Source organism: Megascapheus bottae, chromosome 4, assembly GCF_031878675.1.
Source record: "Megascapheus bottae isolate mThoBot1 chromosome 4, mThoBot2.hap1, whole genome shotgun sequence".
Classification (NCBI taxonomy): Eukaryota; Metazoa; Chordata; class Mammalia; order Rodentia; family Geomyidae; genus Megascapheus; species Megascapheus bottae.
Window position 1 is genome coordinate 53,968,646 of NC_143512.1, and position 21,226 is coordinate 53,989,871.

General features: G+C 39.3%; 1 long non-coding RNA gene across 1 annotated transcript in view; it reads right to left on the reverse strand.

Annotated features, from left to right (window-relative positions):
- Positions 1-419: 419 nt before the first annotated feature.
- Positions 420-21,226, reverse strand: part of LOC150064467 (uncharacterized) — a 37,167-nt gene continuing 16,360 nt past the window's right edge. The window contains exons 3-4 of the long non-coding RNA XR_016535162.1: positions 2,171-2,210; positions 420-1,018 (exon numbers count right to left, since the gene is read on the reverse strand). This is a non-coding gene — a long non-coding RNA (uncharacterized LOC150064467). The remainder of the gene's footprint in view (positions 1,019-2,170; positions 2,211-21,226) is intronic.

A 21,226-nucleotide genomic window follows, 5' to 3' on the forward strand; every position in this document is an offset into this window, starting at 1 on the left:
TCTCTTTGGTTAAGATACAAAGCTGCATTAAGACCAAAAAATTGACATTGTTTTTGAGAGTGTTACTATGGTGTCCAAATTGGTCTTGAATTTATGAGTAGCTGGAAATACAAGTATACACTGTCAATGTTGGCTTTTATTTGTTTGTTTGTTTTTTAATTTACTTTGCTTCTGCTTTTTTTGCCTTGCCATCTACCACTTATACCTCAGATGTAACCTTTGAGTGACATGACATCTGCATATATGATTTCTGGTACTACAAAAGAGCCTACCTAGGGTATCATAAGAACTGAGGAGCAGAGGTAATAAATGGTACACGAGAGACTCTGAGATAAATAAGCCTCAAGTTTCAAACTTAATTCAATAGTAATGCATAATGGAAATAACATCATAGCTATTTATTCATTTTATTTGACATTCTTTATGGGCTAAGGAAACATAAGAAGAGCAGACTTAGATCAGCACTTTCCATGCAGACAAGGTGGGTGGGGAGAAAGGGAGATGAGCTTGTTAGTGACATTTTATGAATCATTTCTTAGAACAAATGGAAAGATTGTCTCCGTGTATTTTTCCATTTAAATGCACAAGTTGAGTGATAAGCCAGACACTTTCCCACAGACTTAGGTTGAGGGCCTAAGGAAGTGTTTCTCCAGCTCTCTGGTACTCTCTTCCTGCTCCACCACAAACCAGGCTGTCTTCCTCTTCTACCACGGCCAAGAATAGAGACACAAGCCAGAGTTCTCTGAATTCTTAAGAAACTGGAAACTGAGCCTTATGGGATTGGGAGAAGGTGCTTTTCCTCCTCTCTTTCTAATGAAATCCCTCAGAGGCTGTTTGCCTTCCATCCAAATTACAACCAGAAATGGAACCTATCACATTAAAAAAAATTAAACTACACCTTCAATTGCTGTAAGATGAGAAATCACTTTCAAATTTTCTAGAGATAAGCTTCACCAGCTGGTTCAGTTCTTTATAGTTCAGACATTTCACCTACAATCACTGGCTCCCATTCAAGCACCTGAAATGACAAAAGCTCATTTTTTTATTTAATTTTATTTTTTGTAAAGGTGCTGTACAGAAGGTTTATAGTTATATAAATAAGGTAATGAGTACATTTCTTGTAGATCATTGCTAATCCCCTTTCTCCTTTTCTCTGACTTTCCATCCCCCTACTACTCCCTCCCAAGTTGTAAGGTTCATTTCCAACATATTGTCTTGTGAGTATTGCTGTTGCATTGGTCACTCTTTGTCCTTTGTCTCACCATTTTGTTGTTCCCTTCCTTCCCCCAATCAGATAATTGTATATACAAGACACAGAGTATCAAAATGAAAAACAGTGATAACAGGGGAGAAACAGAGGGGAAAGGGAAATGAATGAAAAAAAGAAATAACTTTACACAGTACCTTAAAAAGAAAAAACAAAAAAGAGAAACAAAACAGTCTTGTTTCCATATCTTAGAGTTCATTTTGATTAGCATCATTTTATATGGTCACGTATACATGCTCATGTTATCAAACAGGATATCATGATGGATTTCCTCTGGAGACATGTAGAGTGGAAAGGTGCCGCAGGATTCCCCAGGCAAAAGTGGAGTGATAAAGAATGCACACAATGGGTTTTATGATAGACTTTACCACAGGCAGCGCAGAGAGGAGGTGCTGTCTGGCTTGTGAATGAGCATCAGTGACAGGACTTGTGGGGGATGAGGGTAAGGTTGGTCCCCCCACAGTGCAGTGTCCGGGAGAACAGATGGAAAAGCCCTTTCATCTGAGAAATCACCACTGCTCTCATTTCTTAAAGCATCTCATGGGACTCCTGAGTACAACTCAGGAAGAGACAAAAAGAAAAATATCACATCTTTGTTTCTCCAGAAGAAAGGAGCATCACATTTCTTTCTTTAAGTAAAGTCTCTGCGCCAAAAAAAAAAGTAAAATAAAATTTCAACAGTCTCAGTAAGTTTTCCTTTAATGTCTCCCTGGTGCCTGAATCATTGTGATTTAGTTCAGACTTAGGAGTCTATTTTCAAAAGATTTCTCCTGAGCTTTTCGTTCAAAGCAGCAACCCAAAACTCATTCAAAGACAAGGAGAGAGCATAAAAGGTCCTGAAAAATAGTGCCGTCATCTCATCTCAGCAATGCTACATCAAAGAATGTTCCCTCATCAGCTTACTTGTGGTCAGATTCCACAGGCCAGTATAGAATCCTGCATTCTGAAAACAATGAGAAAAGGAAAATTCATCAAAACCTTCTTAAGACAAAGGAGGGTTCTACAGCTGGACAAGATATGTTCCCCTCAACCAAATTTCTTCAGGCTCCTTGGTGGCATCTTTTTTTAACTCCACATTTCAGTATGTCAAGAATCCAAGCTTGATAATTGGGAGGGAGCGGAGGAGGGAGGGAGGAAAATGGGGACAAAAAACAACAACAACAACAACCCCACCTAGTCTCATTAGAGAGAATCTCTACTCTACATCTAATCAGTCCCAATATCTAACCACACTCTTCACCTTCCACAATTAGTATGTGAGCCTCTGGTCTGTCTTTGCAAAGAATCCTGTACATGGATTTAGCTAGCATCTCCCGTATCTCTTTTGCTTCCTCTTAGTAATTTTCCATTCATTAGCCTTCACTCTATTCATTGGCTAGAAAATTCCCACCTGAAGAGACTGTGACACAAATTGAGACAAGTCCTATACAGAGGCTTTTTTCACCTATCACACTTTTAAATAGAATATGTCTTGTCCATGTTACTATTCAAGACTGCTTTTCCTTGAACAAGTCTATCCCTTCTATAAGGCTTCTATATAAGGAACTTGACTATTTCGTTCATGAGCAAGTCTACTTGCTTATTCTCAGAATGGAATGAATTAGATATCAAAACTTAGAGAACAATCAGTATCATGAAGGGACTATGAACATTTCAGAAGCATAGTTTGTAGGAACTCTATGTATTGTTGTTGTTATATGATGGTGGAACTCAAATACTTCTGGTTTTCTGTGATGAAATAGAGGTAAGGGTATCAGATTGTTCATGGAGAGCTGGCTGATAAATCAAACTATGATCCTCAGATCTCAGCCTCCTAAGTAATTAAGATTATAGGCATGAGCTATCAACACTCGATTAGAATCTCTATTTTAATATGAATAAAACATACCATTCTTTCCTCCATATGCTTCTCAAGTACGTGCCATCTAGGTTCAGGATACCAGCTATCCATCCATCTCCCAGGCTAGAAAACGAAATATTACTCCCCCAGTGTCTCCCACTATTGACAATTCATCTCTTGATCATGTCAATTTCTCCAATAAATCTATTCTTTTCCCCCATCTATTTTGACTTAGTTTTCAATATCCCATGCTTGGACTATGGCAAAAGCTTCTCCCTTGGCCTCTGTTTTCTTAGCTTTACATCACTTCTGTGCACCTTCCTTTAAAAAATGGTTTTCTAAAATGCATACTTTCAAGTTATTTCTCTGCTTTCAACTCTGTTGTCTGAAGATAAAAAGTTCCTAGCACAACCTTTGCCCTCTGTCCACTGAACTTTTTTGGACCAACCAAAACTCTGTACTTCCTGTGGAAGTCTGAAAGTTGGGTGCAGACCGCAGGAGTAAACCATGGCTTGTACCAGTTGCCCACCAGTTCAGCCACAGCCTGTTCACCTGCTGTTTCTTACTTCATCTTCCAAGCAAATTCTTGACATCTGCTTCTTAAGCAGGGAAAGCTAACCCTCGGCCTCACAGCTCTCTTCTTTTTCTTCATTTTTTCTAATGTGTCCTCATATCAAAGCCTTATGATCACCATTTTAAAAAAAATTACTGTTAGTATTTTGAAAGGCTTGGCGCCAGTGACTCATGCCTATAATCCTAGCTACTTAGGAGGGCAGAGATCTGAGGATTGCAGTTCAAAACCAGCCTGGGAAGGAAAATCTGTGAGACTTTTCAATGAGCCACCAAAATACAAAAAGTAGAACTGTTGTTCAAGTGGTACTACACTAGCCTTGTGCACAAAAGCTCAGTGCCCAGCCCCTGAGTGCAAGCCTCAGGACTGGCACCAAAGGGGGAAGAAAAAGCCTACTGAAAGGCAACATCCTTTTAACAATCTACTCAGGGGAAGAAACAAACCTGCTCCATTTCATATGAATTCCTAAAATAGATTGAAATTTTGGGCCTCCATCATTTCTATTTCAGCTTCTATTATCACACTGTCTTTTTGATTATTTTCTTAATGAATACCAAACCCTATCTTATGGATTGCAATACAGTAGGCATTCAGAATCATTAGTTGAAATAAGCATGTTTAGAGAAAGTAAACCTACCTTCAAATATGAAGCATTATTACCAGATAATAATGTTAGGTGGTATCTTGAAGATACTCTCAAGGAATATGTTTGTATGGAATTTTTAAGATGGAGATAAGGGATCAAGAGAGAAAATATTATAACAGGAGGATGGAAAGTGGGAGAAAAACATGAGAAGGGGTACATTTTAGCTTTTCTAACAGGATAGAATGTTTAATTAATTAAAATTAATTGCCTTCTGGAGGTTTGGAAAGTCCAAGAAATGTATTCATTACCCTATTATGTATATAACTGTAACCCCTCTGTACATGACCCTGACAATAATTTAAAATTTAAAAATATTCTAGCAGGGTTCAGTGGCTCACACTTGTAATCCTAGCTACTCAGGAGGCTGAGATCTGAGAATCAAGGTTCAAAGCCAGCCCGGGCACAAAAGGACCTGACACTTATCTCCAATTAACCTCTAGAAAACAGGAAGTGGGGCATGGCTCAAGGGTAAGGCAGTAGCCTTAAATTGAAGAGCTGAGGGACAGCACCCAGGCCCTATGACCCACAAAAAAAAAAATCAACTGAGGGACATCTAGGTTGGTTCCATATCTTTGCTATGGTAAATAGTGCTGCAATGAACATTGTTGTGCTGGTGGATTTAGTATGTCTTTGTTTCTGGATGATTGGGTAAATGCCAAGTAGTGAATTGCTGGGTCATAGGGGAGCTCTATGTTTAGTCTTTTGAGAAACTGCCATACTGCTTTCCATAGTGGTTGAACGAGTTTGCACTCCCACCAACAGTGTAGTAGTGATCCCTCCTGGCCACATCCCCTCCAGCATCTGTTGTTATTAGTTTTCTTGATCCTGGCCATTCTAACTGGAGTGAGGTGGAATCTTAGAGTTGTTTTGATTTGCATTTCTTTTATGACCAGAGATGTTGAGCATTTCTTCATGTGCCTATAGGCCATTTTTGTTTCTTCTTCAGAGAAGACTCTCTTTAAGTCTTTAGCCCATCTTTTAATGGGATGGTTGTTACTTTGGAGATTAGTTTTGGATTGATTCAATTTTTTGAGCTGTTGATATATTTTAGATATGAAGCCTTTGTCTGTTGTATGGTTGGGGAAGATCTTCTCCCACTCTGTAGGCTTCCTAATTAGTTTACTAGCTATGTGGTATTTGTACACAATGGAATTCTATGCTGCTGTCAGAAAGAATGACATTGCCCCATTTGTTAGGAAATGGAAAGACTTAGAAAAGATCATATTAAGTGAAGTAAGCCAGACTCAAAGGAACTTAGGCTCAATGGTTTCCCTCATTTGTCATAATCTGTAGAAATCTTGGGCTCTCCTAGCAGAGATTTGCAATAGAGCAAAACCTTGATACAAAAGGCCATATAGTAGGACGCTAAATGAAAGGATCTCTAGGATATAGAAACATAAGCCATATAATGAATGATTGTTGTTCTTAAGGTACTATGTTATCTCTCATCTCTTTTGCTGTCCCTTGGTTATCTCATATTGTTACAGTATCTCACTTTGTTACCTGATATATCGGATATATTTGTATTTGGTTATTTGAAATTGGATAGGAAATGGGGGAAAACAAGATGAGGGGTGGGGGGGGGGGAAATGGACACCAAGACATGTGAAAGGGTATCAATGTATGGGAATTAATGCACCATCTATCTGGCAAATATCATGTAACCCTTCTATTAATTACAAGAAAAAATATATGAAAAAAATCTAACAAATTGTTGTCTGGCACTGTTTTAATTTTATAAGACATAGCAACATTATGCATTATTTTGATAGAAATCTTTTTACTATTACTTTGGACTTTAGGAAAATAAAAATAACAAAATTCTTTTCCACTAGGTACTTGTAGTAATGTTCATGAGCAATCTTTAATTTCTTGAGCAATCTTATAAAAATGATTTTAAAATATCATTATTGTCAATTATAGCATTAATCCTAATGGACAAATTCTAATTTGATGCTTTCCTTTGACCCTAGCCCTAGGACCAGTCTAAGCCATTCCTTAAATTAAGTTCACCACACATAAAGCAATATAAACCAAATCCTATCCTCTGCTTAGTAGTTCAAAGAAAATTGTAATATCTTGTTCCATCAGAATATTTTCTGAGGTGAAATATTCTCTTGTTCCAAGAGTGGTGTCTCCTCTGCTTGATTCCTATTTTGATAAGGTATTTTAGGAATTTTCTCATCAGTAATAACAATTTCCTATATTCTTTTCTTAATTATTATTTTTTATCAAATAATTTTTGTTGTGATTAATAGAAGGATTACATTATATTCACCAGATAGAAGGTGCATAACTTCACAAACATTGATACCCTTTCTCATGACATGGTCCCCATTTCCCTCCCCCCCTCCCCCCCACTGTTTATCTTGATTTCCCCCCTTCCCTATCCAATTTCAAATAATCAATTAAGCACATATAAAATATATCAGATTACAAGGTGAAATATTGTAACAATATGAGATAACCAAGGGATGGCAAAAGAGATGAGCGATAACATAGTACATTAAGGACAACAGTCACTCATTATATGGTTTTTGTTTCCTTATCCTGGAGGTCCTTACATTTAGTGTCGTACTATTTGGTCTAATGTGTCTAGATTTTGTTCTATTGTAAATCTTTGCTAGGAGAGCCCAACTTCCTAGATAAACATAATGAAGTATATCAACGATGTCTCTGGGAGAGTAAATATCTTAAGGTTGTCTACAATGCCCAAGAAAACAAATGAGGGGAAAAATTTATTTGAACTCAGTGTTCAGAGATTTCAGTCCATAGTTGGCTGGATCATGGCTTTTTTGGCCCAAAGTGAGACAAAACAGAATGACAGGGATCATGTGGTAGAGCAAAACTGGTCATATATCATATAGCATGGCCTCCAAGAAGCGGAGAAAGGAGAGAGAGAGAGAGAGAGAGAGAGAGAGAGAGAGAGAGAGAGAGAGGGAGGGAGGGAGGGAGGGAGGGAGGGAGGGAGGGAGGGAGGGAGGGAGGGAGGGAGGCAAAGACTAAGAGAAAGGGGAAGACAACATATACTCTTTCAGGGCACATCCTCTCTGACTGCCTTCTTCCACAAAGGCCCTATTTCCTACAGTTTCTAGCACCTACTAAGAATCCATTCAACTATGAACTGATTGATGAGATCAGAGACTTCATGATTCATCACTTAGCACAGCCTTTTCTGCTACTAACCAGGCCTATAGCACATAGCCTTTGGGGAGCATTTTAGAACCAAATCAAAACATTCCATTTACATATTATAATACATTGTAACATGCAATACTTTCTCTACACTCTCAAAGTGTCCTGTAGTTATTATCTATATGCTGACATGATGTGATTAAATTTTATTAACCCTTTCTCCTCTGCATGTCTCATAAGGTTAGGCAGAATTTCTACTGTGCTCCATTTCTAGCACTAGAATTCAGTCTCAGTAAATATGTAGAAAGAAAGTGAAAGGTCTAGAGTAGGAAATATTTACAACTCTCTAAATTAAGATGGAAAATGAAACATGATCATGCATGAAATCAGGAAGGCATGGATAGGTGAACTGCAGTACAAGATCAGCCTGAATTAAAATCCCACTACCATAAAATATAAGATGTGAATCCTGTCCTATTTTAATTCTTTGTTAGCCATATAAACATTGTTTGGAGAGGGTAAGAAGGCAGAGCAAGAATAAAACTAAAATAAAGTTAAATGATGTTATTGACTGAGTAATCGCTTCCTCACTCCAAGGGATATTCAGGTTCTAATCGCAGGGGCACGTGACTTTTACCACATCTGGCAAAATGGACTTTGCAGATGTGATTGAATTAAGGACTGTGAAATAATAAGATTATCTGGATTACCCAGCAGACCCTACATGTATTCACAAATGTCCTTCTTAGGAGGAAAATGGAGAGGCAGCAAGAAATGGATAAATTGTAAAAACAGGGTGATTTGTCTTATACAATCAGAATGGCCAATATTCTGAATTCAGACAGCAAGAAATGCTGACAGGGATGTGAAGAAACAGAAACCCTATTGCACTGCTGGTGGGATTGTAAACTAGTACAACCACTCTGGAAGGCAGTTTGGAGGTTCCTCAAAAAACTAAAAATAGACCTTCCCTATGACCCATCCATACCACTCCTGGGCATCTACCCTGAGCATCATAACCCAGGATAAGATGAGGACACCTGCTCAGCCATGTTCATCTCTTCACTATTCACAATAGCCAAGCGATGGAAACAATCCAGATGCCCTACTGCAGATGAATGGATACAAAACATGTGGTTCATATATACAATGGAATTCTACATAGCCACCAGACAAGATAAAATAATGGCATTTGCTGGGAAGTGGATGGAACCAGAGCAAATTATGCTGAGTGAGATAAACCAAGACTATAGGAACCAAAGGCATATGGTATGTGGATGTTAGATACAAGCAACGCAAGAGCAGTGACTCAGTACTCGAGTACTCAGGTCATTGACATGAACTTGGAGATATAAATATAATTAAATAGACATAGGATGGGATATATATTCTATAGACATATTGACATATTATGCAGATCAATATGTATCTATGACATACAAAGATTCAGCTTAATTTTGATTTTGTTCTTAATTTTATGTGCCAAGAGATTCCACTCTTGAATACTTGTTTGTTAAATTTGACATTTGAAATATGATGTAAAAAATCAGTGTTAATAGAACCTTAAGAAAAACAACAGGGTGATTTGAATATGACTTTGAAGATGAAATAAGAGGTCATGGAGCCAAATAACATATGAAGCTCTAGAAGCTGCAAAAGTCAAGGAAGCAAATTCCCTGCAAGTCTCCCAGAGAGACCAGCCCAAACAAGCTAAGGCTTCAGTTCAGTGATACTGATTTTGGACTTTTGGGCTCTAGAACTCTAAGTGAATAAATACATGTTTTTTTAAGGCACCAAGTCTGTAGAAATTGGTTACAGTGGTCACAGACAAGTATCACAAACTATAAATGTCATCCTTGGCAGTATCTATAAGGTTGATAGTAATGAATATTTTTTGAAACTTAGCATGCACCTGGCACTGTGATAAGTCTTTTGTGTGTATTGCACCATTTGAGTGGCACATGCTTTTCATGAAATAAATAGTACTAAAAGGCATGAAAACTTATATAATACAATCACACCAGTAAAGAACTGAGATTAAACAAAATAGCCATGAGTCCAAAGGTGTTGTTACATCAGTTCTTTAATATCTACTATCCTGTGACTCTTCTGAATCTTTTTTTTTTGCCTGTCTTGGCCTTAAGCTCAGGGCCTGAGCACTGTCCTTGGATTTATCTCAAGGCTAGAACTCTACCACTTGGGCCTCAGCACGACTTCTGGCTTTTTCTAAGTATGTGGTACCGAGGAATCGAACCCAGGTCTTCGTGCATGCTAGGCAAGCACTGTACCACTAGGCCAAACTCCCAGCCTCTTCTGTATCTTTTTGTTTTGGTTGTTTGTTTGTTTGTTTGGAGCTTTTTTGCTTTTTTTGTTGGTCATAGACCTTGACCTTGGGGCCTGGAGGCTGTCCCTTAGCTCTTTTGCCCAAGGCTACACTCTGCCATTTTGAGTCACAGTGCCACTTCTTGTTTTCTTGTGTTCAATTGATCATAAGAATTTCAGACTTTTCTGCCAGGGATGGCTTCAAACTGTGATCCTGAGGTCTCAGCTTCCTGAGTAGCTAGGATTACAGGCATGATCCACCCGTGCCCAGCTCTTCTGTGTCTTAGTTTGATAGAAGGGAAAGAACTGTGAGACTCACTCCAAAACAAAACTCTTCAAGAATTCCTATTGTCTACAACTACTATATAATTCACATCAAAGGGTGGCTTCCAATAGTTTGTGATTAATATGAAAAAAAAAATCAAGTGATAATGAAGCCAGACTTGTTGCTCAGATCAGTGGCAGAACTGGTAGTATTCAGTCACTACTGAATACTACTAGTTCTGCCTATGCAATTGCATCATATTTAATATACTCTAACATGCATACCTATTATCCTTATAGAGTCTCAAAACAACTCCACAATGGGGGTATAGCAGATTGTGTGAGTTTCATCTTTAAAAAGTAGAAATTGAGAAAGGTTTGGTAATGCCCATCTGTAATCCCAGTCACAGAAGGAGGGAACCAAAACATCGAATCCAAGACAGGGTCAGGAGTTTGGCAGGAGTTTGGCCTAGTGCTAGGGTGCTTTCCTAGCTAGCATGCATGAACCCCTGGGTTCCATTCCTCGGCACCACATACACAGAGAAAGCTGGAAGTGGCGCTGTGGCAGAGCCCTAGCCTTGAGAAAGCCCAAGGACAGTGCTCAGGCCCTGAGTTTAAGCTCTAGGACTGGCAAAAAAGAAAGGAAAGGAAAGGGAAAAGGAAGGGAGGGGAGGAGAGGGGAGGGGAGGGGAGGGGAGGGAAGGGAAGGGAAGAAAAAAAAGGAAAATCCTATAACCCTGTTACAAAAAAAAGATCAGCAATCTAACTTAATTGAAAAGTGAGAAAAGATGATAATTTGTAGATAGGAATCACAGTGGCTTTTAATGTAGAAAATGATCACCATAAGAGAAATGTACATTAAAACTGCAATAAAGCATCATTTTCCATTCACTAAACCTGTAAAAATAGAATGCTTCCAGATGCTCTGCATCATTGAAGATGTAGGGGTAGTATAACTTAGAACAGTATCTAACAAGGCCAATTTGGCAGTAATTAGCAATCTCCTATAGCTACACTCACAGAGATTCTCAATATATATATATATATATATATAACAATTATTAGTGTTAGAAAAAACAATTAACTTTAAAATATGTCATTAATAGATGGGCCAAATTATAGCATATGCATAGACTATCACTCCATGCAATAATTTAAAAGGGTAAGATAGGCAAAGATCCAGAAATGCTAATATAATATTGAAGACAAATAAAGTCATAAGTTTACTTCTCCCTGGCTCCAATTTTATGGTGTTACATTAATCAAGTCTGTGGTTCTGGCAAAAGATTAGACAAATAAGTCAATGAAACAGAACAGAGAGACTTTAGAAATAGACTAATATAAATATAATCAAGTCACCTTTGGCAAACTAGCAAAGACAGTTACACAGAGAAAAGACAAGATGGTCACTTCAACAAATGTTGCTAGAACAACTGGATATCCATAGGGAAAAAAAAAACAGAATCAGACCCAAAGGCACTGTGTCTATGTGCATCTGATCATACACAACAATACTCATCAAAATTAATTCCAGGAAATAGAAACAAGTGGTTTGCTTTTTTGTCGCTGTTTTCCTTTTGTTTTGTTTTGTTTTGTTTTCCTTTTTCTCTTGTTTGTTGGAAAGGACAAAGAGTAAGCAAAGGCAGCAGTGGTTCTCACTAGACACTGGAAAATGAACCCACAACATGTGGGTGGGGACGGGGTGGGGGGGAGAACTGGAGAGAAAGGGAAAGAGTGCCTTGTACAAAAATAAATGGATATCATGTAACCCTTTTACTAATTACAATAATAAATAAATAAATAAATAAATGGATTTATGTCACTGGAACCCCTTTGCACATCAGCTTTATAATAGCATTTTTTTTAATTTGAAGAAAAGGAAATCTTGCCAGGTGCCAGTTTCTTGTGCCTAAAATCCTAGCCACTCAGGAGACTGAGATCTGAAGATTATAGTTCAAAGCCAGTCTAAGTAGAAAAGCCCATGAGATTCTTTTTTTTTTTGTCAGTCATGGGATTTGAACCCTGGGCCTGGATGCTGTTCCTGAGCTCTTCAGCTCAAGGCTACCACCCTATTCCTTGAGCCACAGAGCCACTAAGCCTATGAGATTCTTATCTCTAATTACCCCAAAAAAGCCAAAAGTGGAACTGTGAGTCAGGTGGTAAAGCACTAGCCTTGAAGAGTAAAGCTCAGGAATAGTGCCTAGGCCCTGAGTTCAAGCCCCAGAACCAGCACAAAAATAAAGTGTGAGGGGAGAGAAAATCTAGACAAAGTCCTTAAGCAAATCATTTCACAAAAATTATCTCTAAATAGAGCTACATATAAATGTAAAATACAAAGCTATAAAGCTCATAGGAGATAATTTAGGAGAAAATCTCGATGAACTTAAGACCATGAATTTTTAGGTATAACACCAGAAGTACATTCAATAAAAGAAATAATTAATAAACTGGATCTCATTAAAATGGAATTGTTTTTCTCAATGAAAGAAAATGTGAGGTATATTAGAAAACAAAGCACAGACGTGGAGAAAATATTTGCCAAAGACACTGTGCCAAGTAAATGTTATCCAAAATATACAAAAAATTCTTTTGAAAACAATGTATTATATTTAAGAAAGTCATAAAAAGGGATTTTGATTCAACATGTCAGTTTATATGATGCATCTTGATGGAGAAAGAGGATGAAGAAGATGGAGAAAGGGGAGGAGGAGGTTTTAAAGCCAACCTCGGCAGGAAATCCATGGGATTCACATCTTCAATTAACCAGGAAAAGGCTGAAAGTGGTATAGCCCATGTGGTACGGCACTAGCCTTGAGCAGAAAAAGCTAAAGGACAATGCCCAGGCCCTGAGTGCAAGCCCCCAGTATCAACACATATGCGTGCGTGCGCGCGCACACACACACACACACACACACACACACACACACACACCACATACTCTTTCTCTCTCCCTACTTTACTTTTATTACTATTATTTTATTATTTATTTATTAATGTACAAGTTTTTAATATTTTTATTGTAATTAATAAAAGGGTTACATGATATTTGCCAGATAGCAGGTGCATTAATTCACATACATTGATACTCTTTCACATGTCTTGGTCCCCATTACCCTCCCCCCCACCCCCCATCTTGGTTTTCCCCCCTTCCCTATCCAATTTCAAATAACCAAATACAAATATATCCAATATATCAGATAACAAAGTGAGATACTGTAACAATATGAGATAACCAAGGGACAGCAAAAGAGATGAGAGATAACATAGTACATTAAGGACAACAATCATTCATTATATGACTTTTGTTTCAATATCCTAGAGGTCCTTTCAATTAGCTTCATACTATATGGCCTTATGTATCAAGGTTTTGCTCTATTGCAAATCTCTGCTAGGAGAGCCCAAGGTTTCTACTGATTATGACAAATGAGGGAAACCATTGAACCTAAGTTCCTTTGAGTCTGGCTTACTTCACTAAATATGATTTTTTTCTAAGTCTTTCCATTTCCTAACAAATGGAGCGATGTCGTTTTTTCTGACAGCAGCATAGAATTCCATTGTGTACAAATACCACATCTTGTTGATCCATTCATCAACGGAGGGTCATCTAAGTTGGTTCCATATCTTTGCTATGGTGAGTAATGCTGCAATGAACATTGTTTACAAGTTTTTATGATAAGTTGGTCTTCAGAAAAATCTAGTTCAGAGCCTGGAGTATGGTCTAGTGGTAGAATGCTTGTCTAGCATGCCCAAAGCCCTGGGATTGATTCCTCAGTACCACATACACAGAAAAAGCCAGAAGTGGTGCTGTAGCTCAAGTGATAGAGCACTAGCCTTGAGAAAGCCCAAGGACAGTGCCAAGGTGCTGAGTTCAAGCTCCAGGACTGGCCAAAAAAAAATCTAGTGCAGACCATAGCATATCAATACACAGACCATACCTTTACATATCAGCTCATCTTCTGATGAAATTTGCTTTCTTCATTCCACAGGCAGTGTTATGGCTGGGTTATAAGTGTTCCCCAAAAGCCCAAATGCTAAATTCTTGGTAGTCAACCTGTGGCATTATAGGATCATGTACAACTTTAGGGCGTGTAACCCAGTGGAAGGAAGTTATGTTATGGGCAATGTGCCCAGAAGGGAATATCAGGACCCTGACCTCTTTCTGTCTCTCTCATTTCCTCTTGACTGCCATGAGGTAAGCAGCTGCCTCCGCCATGCACTACCTCCATGATATATTACACCAATAAAGCCCAAATGCAATGAGCCACCTGACCATTAAAAACTCAGTAACTGACTCAGACCTTTCCTCATGATAAAATGATTATCTCAGGTATTTTGCCATAGCAATGAAAGTTTCCACTGGCAGAGAATAATGATTGTAATATATGTGCCCTTAATTAATAAATACCATTCTAGGTTGTTCAGAATGAATTACTACACCCCGTGGACATTTCTCTTCTATGATGTGATCTGCAGAGACTTAGGACCTGTAATCACAAAAGTGGAGGTTAGGGTCATATGGACAGATGACTCAGATCCTCTAATATTCCAAGACAAAAGATCCCTGATTTTTTTTGGAGGCAAAAGGGGTGAAGTTTTGTTTTTAATCATTTCACGGTGTAAGAATGTGTTTCTAGCTATCTGTGTCTAGACATGAAGCCCGATGACTCTCAATTTGTTTCCTTATTTGCACATTGAGAATGATGGTTCCTTTTCCCTGGGCTGTTGACAGACACTAACTGAGATGATCAGTGAAAAGTACAAAACACCCTGCCAGTCACCAATCTCAGCCAGAGAATTTAACTTCTTCCCTTACAAGTGTGCATTCTGCACACAGAGTCAAGGACAACTTACCCATTCACTGATGGCCTTATAAGTAAGTGTTCCATGTTGTCTCAAGTGTAGCCCATATGGCTTCTTTTAATGTTCCCGATAAATTAACAGATAAAAGGATCATTGTGTACTGTGTACTGTGTGGGGATGTAGGAAAAAGGTTAATGAGGGTTTAATTCTTGAACAAGTTTTAGCACACAGAACCAGTTACCTAGATCAGAAGAGGGGTTTGGCTTCCAGCTTCTTTTGTTGTTATTGTGTGTGTACATGTGTGTGTGCGTGTGTGTGTGTGTGTGTGTGTGTGTGTGTGTGTGTGTGTGTGTGTCTGTATATCTGTTTATATGGCAGCCCTGGGGCTTGAACTCAGGGTCTGGGTGCTGTCCCTAAGCTTTTCTCCTCAAGGTTAGCATTCTACCACTTGAACCACAGCTCCAAGTTTTGGTGGTTATTTCGAGATAAGAGTCTAATAGACTTTCCTGCCCAGGCTAGCTTAGAATCACGATCCTCAGATCTCAGCCTCCTGTATAGCTGACAGAGCTAAGCCCCAGGTACTCAGCAACTTCCAGTTTCTTGTCCTTTCTTTCTACTAAGTTTGATCCCGATGCTCACTTTCCATATGTTGCAAACACCTCAGTTCTAATAGCTAATAACTGAATAATGATCCAGCCTTCTTACACTTAAGGTAGGTACTCACATTACACACACACACACACACACACACACACACACACACACACACACACACACTTTACTAATAGGAAAGTTGAGGAACAATAAGGTTGATCTATCTCAGGTCACAGAGCCCAGAGGATAGATCCAGGATTCACCAAATTTAAGTGGGTAGCCCTTAGGTTAATCTGCTTTCCAAGATCCCACCCACTGACAGCAGACAAGGGAAAGAGAGGAGACAGCATTTGAGGCCCAGAAGGAAACATTCTTCCCCTTATCCTTCTCAGTCCCACCTTTAATGTAAGTCTCTATTTTAATTCCACCTCTGTCTGGTTCTCTAATCTTTGCATGCTATTCTCCATGAATCCTTGATCCCCTTGCTTTAATAAGGGCTTAATTTTTACATGCTTGACTTGCATCTTCTTTTCTAAGTTTTTGTCTCCACTTTTATCACATGACCTTGGCTTTCCCAACTCATTGTTCTCCACTCAGTCCATAGTCTTACCCCTTAATTCTGCTCTAATTTCATGGTTCTGTTCAATTCTATCTCCTGGGTTCCTGACTTACCTCACCGCACTGCCTGTAATAGCTGCTGACTCCTCCCCAGCTCCACTCACAGCCTCCAGCCTTCCCAGATGTCACAGACCCCATGTCTGCATAAAGCTTTCATCTCCTGATCACATCTTCAAAGACAAGTGTCCCCCTTCTCTGGGTTTCTACCTTTTGCATTTCTTGTCACACACCTTCTGCAGATACTAAGTAACTTTTCTATTGTGAAATGCCCCACCTTGCCTAGAATAAATTGGCTAAATGTTAAATGCATCCATGTAGAGCTCTATTCAAGTATGCCATCTATGTCAGCTATAGTCCCTCTGTCTCCCTTGAGTTTATTAAAGTCCAATATAAAATTCATGTTTAAAAACTGGGGCACTGGTGGGTCATGCCTGTAGTCCTAGCAACTCAGGAAGCTGAGATATGAGGACTGTGGTTCAAATCTAGCCAATTAGCCACCAGAAACCGAGAAATGGCACTGTGCCTCAAAGTTGTAGAGTAGTAGCCTTGAGCAGGAAAAGCTCAGGGAGAGCACCCAGGCCCTGCCAAAAGAGAAAAGAAGCCCATACCTGCCTGTGAATATCATCACAGGCAAAAGCAATACAACCACATGGCACTTGCGAATATTAGAGGACAGAGGAGGAGGAGATGAGGAAAGCGGGGAGCAGCAAAAGGGGTGAAGCAACATTGAGGATACAACTTGGAAGACAGAATGAATTGGAGGTAAACATAAAGTAACTCCTGCCACAGGCCTATTCAATAAAAGAGAGGTAGCAACAAATTCTGAGGATATATTGGAAGCGTATTCCAATAACTAAATTCCAATAAATTTAAATTCTCCCTGAACATTATGACTGCTAATCACGTGTCTTTCATCTTTTAATTTACTTTTTGATTCTTAAATATCTATACTGTTCTTTAGTTCAAATTGTTTAAGTGTGTTGTTTTTGTTTTGATGTTTTTTTTTACTTGCTACTGACATATAACTAAGAGGAGTTTTCATTTTTTATTAAAAAATAAGTTCAAACAATTAAATATGAAGTCCTCTGCTGCTATCCAAATCCACCAGACCATTGCTAACTCGCCAGAGTCAGGAAGCAATAATCATTCCTTCTCTTTATAGAATGCCTTTTCTCCCCAGGAAACTTCAAAGCTCTTTGCTGATGCTTGGGCTCTGCAGCTGCCAGGAAAGAAATGTGGCTCCACTTACCTCCGAGGGGGTCAGAACACATGGGAGCCGGCTAGACCCACAACAGGCATGCTTTCCCCACGCCTACCACTGACTGCCTCTAAGACCACACCCAGGACCTGGCTGCCAAGCCACTCACATTCTCCACCCATCCAGATAAGCATCAGATCAGGAACGGCCAGAGGCACTGATGTGGCTCAGGAAGCCATATGCCCTTTCAGAATGAGAAGAGAACAGGCAAAATCATGTCTCTCTACATGGATGGGAAATTTATTTGGACTTGCAAAGTTCTTATAATAGAGCCCTTGAATAAACAGCAAAAGAAATCTGTGAACTCTGCTACCTTCTGACATGTCTACCCTCTTACACTCAACCCTAATGCCTCTGATGACACAATGTAATAATTATTTGCTGCACATCTAATTATACACAAAGCATTTCTGTTTTATTGTGAACCCACACAGCTGAGAATGAAGTATTATTTATACATATCTAATAAATGGAGATTCTAAGGTTCAGAAAGAGTTAGAGGTTCTTTATGCTGTTGGGGTTTGGGAGGGTAGCTTTGTAAAGAATCTGTGCTAGCTAGCTAAGAAGAAATGCTTCTAATAGCTGTTTGCCCTAGGAGAAAAAACTTCACTGCAGCTAAATGGAGTAACCTTTCGCATCACCTCTGCCTCACAGACCTAGTCACTATGCCATTCGTAAAGTACCTTTCACCAGATTCGTGGGTCCCTTGGTAAGACCCAGTTCTTTGACTGTGAATGAGTAGATGCTGGGCAGAAAACCATTTGGACTACTTATTGTCACTAGAGTCCCTTTCTGTTGGATATTGAAGAGGAGAAGGCCACCCTGAGCAGATAACCCAGACCTCAGCCGATGAGACAGCTCCGTGCAGAAAAGTGAGGTCAAGCCCACTAGTGGCCTGAGACTTCTGAAGGGTGACTCTTGCCCAAGAACAGAGTCAAGAATCAGAATCTCAGCTTGAATCTGTCCTTTCCCATTGCCAATGCTTTTTGCATAGTAACCCAGACATAATCAGTTGCTAAGACTCTCCCAGGAAGGGCAGCCATCTCACAGGCACTGAAAAAGACCCTACAGTTATATTTTAGCATTAGCTTTAAGTTTACCAAATACCATGTTTATAGACTTCAAATAGCACCAGAAGTTGTTTCTGCAGAGGATAAAATTTCTTAGCTAGAAAGATCTTGTACCTCATGATTTCCTCACATCCCTCAGGTTGGGGCCAGTGTGACTCAGGGCTTTCCCTAGTCTATACTGTTTCGCATCATTTATGATTCTGGATATGGTTCATCCGAAGAAGAGATCTAAGCATGTAAGTTTTATTTCTGCCATTGCTAGGCCAAACATGACACACAGGAGGAGTCGTATGTGTCCATGTTTTTAGAACAGACAACCACAAGGGCTTATAGCCAGAGGTGATCTTTCCATCAAATCTTGTATTACTTTATTCTTCAGACTCAAATTTTACCCAGTATTCTAAGGATTCAGAATTCTCTTCCTTATTAATCTTCATAGAAAAATGCCAAATTGCACCTACCTTTTGAGGATGGTATACTCATAGATCTCAAAGACAATGGAACACATAGAGAAAAGAAGAAAAAAAGAAATAGGAAGACATAGGTAAAAGTATGGAGATGGACATATATAAAATATAGGACTTGAAAATCAGCGCACATAGATTGATCTTTATATGCCAAGGACCCCAAAATAGGCAGCTCTAGCTCTCCTCTCTTCCAGTTTGTATATCCAGTTGCCTTGTTGACACCACTTATTTGTATGTATCTAGCAGGCACCTCAAACTCAGCCTCTCTAAAAAAAAGACCCATCCTGTTGAGTCAAGAAAAAGTGAACATTCTAGCCTCTTCTCTAATATATCAGCAAATCTTCTTAGCCCTACTTCCAAAATATGCCACAAATCAGGAATAATTTTCTACTGTACCCACACCACTATGATTGAAGCCTGACTGCCCAATTGCTTGACCTTCCTAACACATTGCCAACTTCACTCCTTTTCCCCTTCCAGCCAGTCTTCAAAACTTTCCAGAATGAAGCAGATCATGTCATCACCCCTGCTAAAACCCTTCTTTAGGATTTCCGTCTCCCTGTATGACCTACAATGAACTCTGGGAGCCAGGCCTGCCTCTGCCTGGAACTCATCTTCCTTATTTCCCTCCTTTCCCTCTGACCCATACATTCAGCCCTTCCTCCTACTTCCAGTCACGTGTATCCTGCCTCAGGACTTCACCATAGCTCTTTCTCCTCTTGGAGATTATTCTCCCAGATGTGTCCATGGTCCAACCTTCAGATAACTTCCATCATCTCTGCTCAGGTGGAACCGATACACAGAGGATGTCTGAAGTCCTATCTGGATGTCTGCTATATCTCTTGTCTTACTGTTACTGCAGAGCCCTCTGTAGTATCTGGAAATTTTCATTATTGCTGCATTCATTATGTTATTAGTTGTCCATGTACATTTATCCCTAAGTGGATTTGTTTGGCCATTAATACACTTCGTTTCTGCCTCTCCATCAGTGTGACCTCTGACAGTCTTTGCCTGTATCTTCAGCATAGCTCTTAGAACACAGCAGGCATTGGTAGTTTTGTAAAATGCTAATTGAATAACTATCTTCTGCCATACCTTGTTCCTTTTTTTTTTTTTTCCAGTTCGGAGGTTTGCACTCAGGGCCTAGGTTCTGTCTCTCTAGGTGCTGTATCACTCTCATTTTGAGCCACAGATCCACTTGTGGCTTTTCCTGAGTATTTTATTAGAAATAAGAGTCTCCCAGGCTTTCCTGCCTGGGATGGCTTTGAACCAAGATCCTCAGATCTCAGCTTCCTAATAGCTAGTACTACAGGTATGAGCCACCAGCACCCAGCCCCTGTTCTTTTGAATAGTGCTTTTTTTCCTTTAGCATCTGCCTTCTTTTCTAAAGTTCATTTGGTTTGTAGTTCTTACTTATTAATTTTTAATCCCTTAAATACATTACCCTCCTTTGCTATGACTAGACTCACTTCTTGTTCTATTTTTTCATTTCTATATCTCTGCCTTTTTTCCTGACCATTCTGTTCTCCGAATGGTCCATACATAACCTCCATCTCGCCCTGGATGCACCCAAGTAGAAGACAATAACACTGGCTTTCTGTCACTTCTGGGTATGGCTGTGGATCAGTTCCGGTCTATTACTATAACAGGGACAGGATTGTAGAAGAAAGATGATGGGGGTACTTCCATTGTCTAATGATAGATGGAGTACAGTCCCCCCTCCCCACCCCACCTCCCTGTGACAGCATGGGCCAGAGTATGTATCTGTGTTTTACTATCACCAGTATGCAGAAACTGTACTCAGATTGTCTCTGATCTGGAAATAACCAAAGAGCCATACTCAGACCTTAGTTTTTGTTGTTGCTGTTGTTTTTTTAATTAAAAAGCATCCTAGATTATCATAAAAATAAGGAAGATTTCCATTGAAAGACATATTAGAAATGATTTTAAGAAAAATGCTTCCAATTTTTCCTTCTAAAATACATTAAGGATTGAAAGAATAATAGGTGCAGTTAGTCTAGTGTGAGACTCTGTTATGGGAAGGAAGGCTTTCAAAATGAGTGGCAGAAACATTACCTTCCCATACTTTACGGAAGTCACATTTACATAATTGTGCAAAGATTCAGAATGGACCCCATGCTGCAAAACAGGTAACAGATGGCAAAGAAATGTCATGGTGAAGGAAGAGGCATTATGGAAATCACCTGTGAAAGCTGAGAGACTAGACTGCTTTTCAGGTCCATGGAATCTGTAATCATTCATTTGCTTCTCTGTTTACCCCTGAGACAACTGTGACCCAGGGTGCTATAAAGACTCCTGTATGTGGCCTCCAGGGTTTTTATTTACTCAGGCTTGACTGAAGTAATTTTTCCTT